The following is a 7500-nucleotide window of genomic DNA, read 5'->3' as shown; positions in this document are numbered from 1 at the left end:
CAGTGACAGAGAGCCATTACAGGGGAGGAGGAGGAGGAGGAGGAGGAGGAGGAGGAAGGGTGGGTGGGGGATGGATGGATGAAGGGAGGGAGGGAGGGAGAGTCACCTGAGCCCCATAAATTCTCCCCTCATCTGACATGACAGCTGGGACATTAAATCAGGAGGCAGAGTCACAGCGGGGCCGCGCTGAAGTCTCTCGCACTTCACTGCAAATGAAATACAAGTGATTTTGGATCACGAATGACTTATTTTGTTAGAAACTGATCATAGCTGTGTTGGAAACTGTTCCCTATCACAGAAATAGTTCCCTACATGGTGGGTTCGAATCCTCCACGGTCACTATATAGTCCACTGTAAAATACCCACAATGCACTGCTAATTTGAGTGTACATACAACGTACCCTACATGTTACTCCCGTACAAGGGCGTAACTTTGGGTTCAACGTGGAAGAGCGGGGGGTGGGGTCGGGTGGGGGTGAGATCTCCACTTTTGAGCAAAATTGAACGTCAAATGACCAATCTGATTGGTGGAGAGCTAACCAGGAAACGGGGAGCGGGATGAGCGTGACTAGAGCCTCTCAGAATCTGATGAAAAATCTTTTAAACTGACCTTTGTTGATCTGAAATGAAGACAGATTCAGCAGCTGCACGGCCTATTTCTCTGGCTGTGTCTCAAAGCGCCTACTTGTACACTTCAAACTCTTAGTTTGAAGTATATCGTGGAGATAACGCAAAAAAGTCAGAGCACTGAAAGTACCAGGATGACCCCCTAAAAACGGTCAAAAAGTTCAGTGTGGAACGATGGACCCTACGCGCACTAAACGGGCGCTGTCTGGACTACAAAGCGGAAAGGGGAGGGACCAGGGACGTCGACCGGCAGCTGATTGGACGAACGCGTCAAGTGGAGCATAATGGCGGCTCGTTCAGAATACGATCTCGTATTTTACGAAGATAGTTCACCGAAACGTGTTTCTGAAAACATTTTAAGAGAGAAATAGGCCGTGCAGTTGCTGAATCTGTATTTTTTTTTTATCGCCAAAGGTCAGTTTAATAGATTTTCGTCAGATTTTGAGAGGCGGCGAGCCGAGACGACCGCTCGTCATTTCCGCTAAGTGTTTTAACGTAAGTGTTCCTTTTGGGACGATACTAACCATCGATAGTGGGCACTACGGCAGGAAGTGGTCAGTGACCATTAGCAGTGGACTGACGGAAGTATGAGGAATGAGACACAGCCTTAAAATGTTTTCAGGAACACGTTTCGGTGAACTACTTTCGTGAAATACGAGATCGTATTCTGAACGAGACGCAATGACAGTTCAGTTTGAAATTCTCGAGCGGCCAGACCCAACGTGACGCGTCCGTCCAATCAGCTGCCGGTCAAGGCTTTGTAGTCAAGATGCCGCCCGTTTAGTGCGCGTAGGGCAAGGGGGTTAGCGTCTCCTCACAACCAGAACCTCCTATGGCGCCATTTTAATGCTACCAAGCCATCACCTCCCGTTAGCATCCCATTGACTGCCATTCATTTTGACGTCACTTTGACAGAGAATAACTTTACATCTGAAGAGTTTAAAGACTCTATTTGTCCGTTGTTTATTTCTAAAGAAACACGACAATGTATAAAAGGCTCCATTACCTTGTAGCTCACGTTATGGCTCCGTAGCAGACGTTTTTATAAAAATAGGCTAACGATTGGGTCATAACCACGAGACTTACTGTCTGACTTAATTCCTGTAGAGGAATTACCGTATAGTACAGGAGAAGCTCTCAGGCAGTTTGGACTTCCATTAGCTGTTTAAGTTTAATTACTAATGTTAACTATCATTTTAGTGATCAATAATTAGCCTGTGTCTATGTTATCTCCTTACATATACCTACGCTCTCCGTCTCTGCTAGATTGGGAATGATTGAGATTTCTCTTGGCACAGCTACCAGAAGACTTCCAACTTTCAGACAGGTTGCTCACGTCACATCTACGTCTTCAAGCTCAGTTGGAGGCTGCTCAGTAACACTCAGCCATCACCGGGAAAGATCTTCTAACATCCTTCACTGGTCTCCGTCCAGAGACACAGGATCTGGTGGTACATTCTGTCTATGATCGTTCCACACTGAACTTTTTGACCGTTTTTAGGGGGTCATCCTGGCACTTTCAGTGCTCTGACTTTTTGCGTTATCTACACGATATACTTCAAACTACGTGTTTGAAGTGTGACAGTAGGCGTTTTCAGACACAGCCAAAGACATTAGCACCACAACTTGATGCAGAGAAGGCCCAAATTGTTGCAGAAAGATCCAGCCGAACGCAGGAAATGAAGTGTTTTGACGTTCAAAATTTAAATTTTGCACCAAAGTGGAGATCTCAAATGTTGAATGTTGAACCCAAAGTCACACCGTTGCATGAACCAAACTGTTGGGCCCGTAGCTCTGAGCTAAAGGGACGTTAGCAGCCGGTTAGCATCGTTTACAGCCCCGCGGGGCAGAGAGCCAGAGGCAAACTGACAGAAGTGGCACCTGCTGTAGAAAGCAAACAGGCCCAACTCTTCCTCAACTCTCCTCCTCGTTTTCTCTCCGACCTTCTCCATTTATATTTACACAACTCTCTTTTAGCGAGGTGGGTGTCAGCTGACAGTCTGTGTTTAGCAGTACGGACACGAGGTGAGGGATGGAGGGGATGTATGGGGGAGACAGATAGAGGAGTGGGGGAGGAGGGGGGGGGGAGGGACAGGATCCAGTGACCATATGTCGGCTATTTATTACCTCCCGCTAACCGTCGCTCTCTTCATCTCATTCAAAATGGCTTCACACACACACACACACACACACACACACACACACATGCAGACACACAGACACACACACACACAGATGCATGCACACAGACACACACACACACACACACACACACACACACAGACACACACACACAGATGCATGCACACAGACACACACACGCGCGCACACACACACACACAAACAGACACGCGCACACAGACACACACACACAGATGCATGCACACAGACACACACACGAAGACACAGACACTCAGAGACACACACACAGAGACACACACAAACGCACACAGACACACACACACACAGATGCACGCACACTGATGCATGCACAGTCACACACACACACACACACACACACTTGCAGACACATTTATAAATATAAATTTATAAATACTGACATTTAAGAAGCTGCAATCAGAGTTTTCTACTTTTTTCTCAAACTGATGATGACCGGGGGGGGGGGGGGGTGTGGCAGTGTTTGAAAAGAGGTCTTAGAAACGGGTTGCCAGGTTGGATGTCTACACTAGAAAATGGGGAAATATCTGAACTTTCTGGAGGTCACAAGAATTTGGTTTATTTTGTCAGTGGTGTGTCTGGTGATTTGGTATTGGTATTTTAAGTTGTTTGTTTTGTATGTTAAAAAAAAATGAATAAAATAATCAAGCTGATGCTGCTTTTTTTTTTTGGACCAATCACCAAACTAGCTGCAGAAACCGAAAGAGGCCTTTATCTCTCGCCTCTGTTTCTGCGTCTCGACCACAACAGGAAGCTCACGCTCACGGGAGTCACAAGAGAGTGCTTTGCTGCTTCCCCATGTGCGAGCGTGCTCAGAGCGAGAGAGATTGATGGATGCATTCTCGCTCTCTTTCTCGTTGCCCCCCCCCCCCCCCCACACACACACACACACACACACACACACACACACTCCCTCCCTCCCCTCTCACATCACCACTTCACACTCAGCTGCCATTACCCATCCTCCACTGCTCCTGACGGCCCTCCTCTCCCCTCGCAGCAGTACTTTGCCCTAACTTGTTAACATGAAACTAAAACACAGAACATCCCGAGGCTTTTTCCCCTTATGCTGCGTGGCCAAAAGTCTGTGGTCGCCTGAATATTAACAGTGTCGTGCGATGGTTGTTTCTTTGCAGGAATGAAAAAAAAAAAAAAAAGAGCATTAGTGAGGCTCCAAACACTGATGAAAGTCTGACTTCTTCCACACCAGCCTGGGGAATCCACTTGTTTACGGAGCTGGCTTCGTGCACAAGTTGAAACAGGCAAGAGTCAAAGAAACGGGCGCCTGGGTGGCTCAACTGGTGGAGCACACGCCCATATGCAGAGGCTCAGTCCTTGCCGCAGCAGCAGCGGGTTCGGTTCCGACCTGCGGCCCTTTGCTGCATATGTCATCCCCCTTCTCTCTATCCTTTCAAGTCTAAGCTGTCCTATCAACAATGAAGGCCTAAAATGCCCCCAAATAATTCATCTTTAAGAGTCATAACTGGAAGAAGACCTTTGCCTACCATACACTAGAACAGGGTTTCTCAAATGGGGGTACGTGTACCCCTAGGGGTACTTTGGAGCACTGCAGGGGGGTATGTGAGATATTTAACAGTCCCTGCAGAAAAACGTGATTATGCGATCGCATAATTGAATGCATAATCAGCCAAAGTCTGCATATTTATGCGGGGGGGGGGGCCGCATTTCTTAAAATACGCCGCACTAATTGCCCATTTCCACGCAAAATATGCGGGGCTTGCATGATTTCATAATTCCCGCATTTTCGTTGCAAAAATTCACATATATCTTAGCAGAAAGTTGAAAAATGTTGCGTTTACTTCACACAAGAGCAGCCGTTTCCCCTGTTGCCATGGGAACGTTATGAAGTGACGTAATTACGCGACGTGAACGTCATCGAAAAGCTGCAAACCCCGCGATGAAGCCACGATGGAACCGCAGTTTTTGCAAGTTCCCGCAGTTTCATCGCATAAAATTGCATAAATATCCCGCATATTCCATCGCATTTTTTAAGAAAACGTGACGCATAATCAAGGATTTTTGCCCAAAACAATCACAAAAAAAACTCCACATTTTTCTGGAAGGACTGATTTAACAAAATGTTTAATAGTTAGAAGGCTGTTGTCCAGAACATTGTTCCTCTTCATGTAGACTTTTCTTTTTCCTACCAAAAATGTGACATTTGTCTCCTCCTTTCTATCCTTCCTTCCTTCTACTTTTTACAAGTTTCTCGCTTTTTTCAAAGTTATGTCACTGTTTGTGAAGTTTTTGATATTATTTCGACCCATTCTTACCTTCCTTCCTTCTTTCTACCGTCTTTTTCCAAGGTTTTGTCTCTTTTACAGTTTTCGTCTCCTTTTCTCATCAGCATTTACATGTTTTTCCGTTCCAAGGCTGATGTTTAGTAAATCTATCGCTGACAGCGCTGTACTGTTGCTCTTTATAGAGACTTTGTTTTCTACCAAAAATGATTAGCGCTGATCAGGGGGTACATGGCTTAAAAAAACAATTCAAAAGGGGTACATTGTTGAAAAAAGTTTGAGAACCCCTGCACTAGAAGACTCTGAAAAGACTAGAGTGTGACAACAGCTTGCATCTAAAAGACAGCCTATCATAATGTCACTGGGTTTTAGCGACAGACTAGAAGACTTTGCAAAGACCGGGGATCTTGCAGGGTCACAACTTGCAAGACTACAGTTATATTCTTCAAGCTGCCAGTAACGTTAGCTGGGAACTTGAGGGAAAGTCTGCCAATTTTCTCTTCGGTCGTGCATGCATTTCCCAAACCGACTTCAGCGTTTCCCCCTAGGTTTGTGGAAGACTTATGTGCATGCGTTTGGCGGCGGGTTTTAGGCGTCCTCCTTCAAGAATCCCCCCTTCGAAATTTCAAAATAGTTGCTGATTATTATAGAATTAAAAACTTTAATTTAACTTTTCTTGCGGGAAGAATACTACACTACATGTGTGCAGGCATTACTCTCTCCCTCTGCTCATCCTCTCTCCTCCCTCTCGTCTTCCTCCTCCTCCTCCTCCTCCTCCTCTCTTGCATCATCTCGTCTTTCAGGCTCTTCCCTGCTCTGTGTGCATGTTGGCGTGTGTGTTTTCTACCCTCCAGCTTGGTTACATATTGACCTGTGTGTGTTTGTGGTGCGGTAGACACACACACACACACACACACACACACACACTCACACACACACACACAAGTTGGAGTTTAGACCCATCGTGATAAAGTGTTGAGATAGCATCGATGGTGTGTCAGCTCTACTGTACGGCATACCAGAGCAGGGAGGCCGAGAGAGAGATAGAGAGAGAGAGAGAGATAAGGGGGGAGGGGAGAGTCTCAGCCAACCACTGAGCAGTCTGACTGTGGAAAATGTCTGCCAGCTCTCAGCCAATCAGGACGCAGATGCCTCCACTCACTCTGTCTCTCACAGATGAACAAACACACACAAACACACACACACACACACACACACACAACACACACACACTCTTATCCCGTCCGCGTGCACCAGTTTCATCTTCTCTCTCCTGAGTTTGTACCTTTTTACCAACTAAGTACATTTTGTTTTGTGTCATTCTGCTTTATTATATTTGCATGTTCTGTCTTTTTAGGATTTATTTCTTATTTGAAGGCTAAAAAAAACTGAATGAAACACTCTTTGAAAGAAAGATATGTATTCCATCTATTGCTGTATTTATTATTCAGATACTAAACGTTCATATTTCTACAGACTGAGGCGCTGAGAGCCAAAGGATTCACAAACACATCTGGTTCTGGTACTTTAAATAGTTACACCAGTCTAGAGCTGAGATTCTCTGCCCGAGCCCGAACCGGTGGGTCAGGCTGATATTTTCCGCCGCTATCCTTGTGCCGGGCCGGGCCCTTAAACAAGCATTTGTGTTTTTCTAATCATTACTTTATCAGCCTTATTCGTGGGGAGAAAGCTCTGTCTCTCCAGCTTCTCCCGTAGCTCTGGGTGGATGTCCTGACCTGACTTGAGTGGGAGGTAAACTGGGCTACATCGCGTCTCCCCCCCTCTGCAGCACTGTTGTCGGCCAGTGTGTCAGCATGCAGACCGTGGTGAAGGACAGTATTAATTAGGTGATGGAGACCAGAAAGTCTCCTATATGGTTCCAGGGATTTGATTTTATATATATATATATATATATATAAAATTATATCCGATCCAGTCTGAATAAACTAACAGCAGTTTACATGCTTCGTCCTTGTTGCATTACCGGTATTTATTAAGATAATTCTAAACAGATTTCTGTCGTTCAAACAACTTGGAATTGTAGTTGAGAACGTCAGTTATAACGGCCCACGTATTAAAAAAATGTCTGGTTTAAAATCGGGCTCATAATTACAGTTAATGTGTCGGGCCGGGCTCGGACACAACCTGCACGGGCTCGGGTAGGGTCAGGTTGATTTTTTGGGCCTGATCTAAGCTCTACAACAGTCACCGCTTCAATAAAACGTTAACGTTAACTGTACGTCCACACCGCCGCCGACTTGATCTTCTAAAGATACAGGAAGTCATTCATTTTCAATGGAAGCTGCTTCTCTCAGCTGCAAGGAGCGGAAAATCTGTCGGCGTCACGTTTTGAGCGTTTTGAGCGACCAGCGCGTCAATCAGAAAGTTGAAAGTAGGTCAACTTTATGGTAATGAGCTATGACGCGGTTCAGCG

At 45.7% G+C, this 7500-nt stretch overlaps 1 protein-coding gene and 1 long non-coding RNA gene across 5 annotated transcripts in view; both read right to left on the bottom strand.

Moving 5' to 3' along the window:
* Positions 1-7500, bottom strand: part of rreb1a (ras responsive element binding protein 1a) — a 101779-nt gene that overhangs the window by 51809 nt on the left and 42470 nt on the right. The gene's annotated exons all lie outside the window — the stretch shown is intronic.
* The window catches only part of LOC116053713, an 11427-nt gene continuing 10304 nt past the window's right edge, over positions 6378-7500 (bottom strand). The window contains exon 3 of the long non-coding RNA XR_004105916.1: positions 6378-6388. This is a non-coding gene — a long non-coding RNA (uncharacterized LOC116053713). The remainder of the gene's footprint in view (positions 6389-7500) is intronic.

This window comes from Sander lucioperca, chromosome 23 (assembly GCF_008315115.2).
Source record: "Sander lucioperca isolate FBNREF2018 chromosome 23, SLUC_FBN_1.2, whole genome shotgun sequence".
Lineage (NCBI taxonomy): Eukaryota > Metazoa > Chordata > Actinopteri > Perciformes > Percidae > Sander > Sander lucioperca.
The sequence above is the reverse complement of the archived record's forward strand: the minus strand, read 5'-3'. Positions and strand labels throughout refer to the sequence as shown.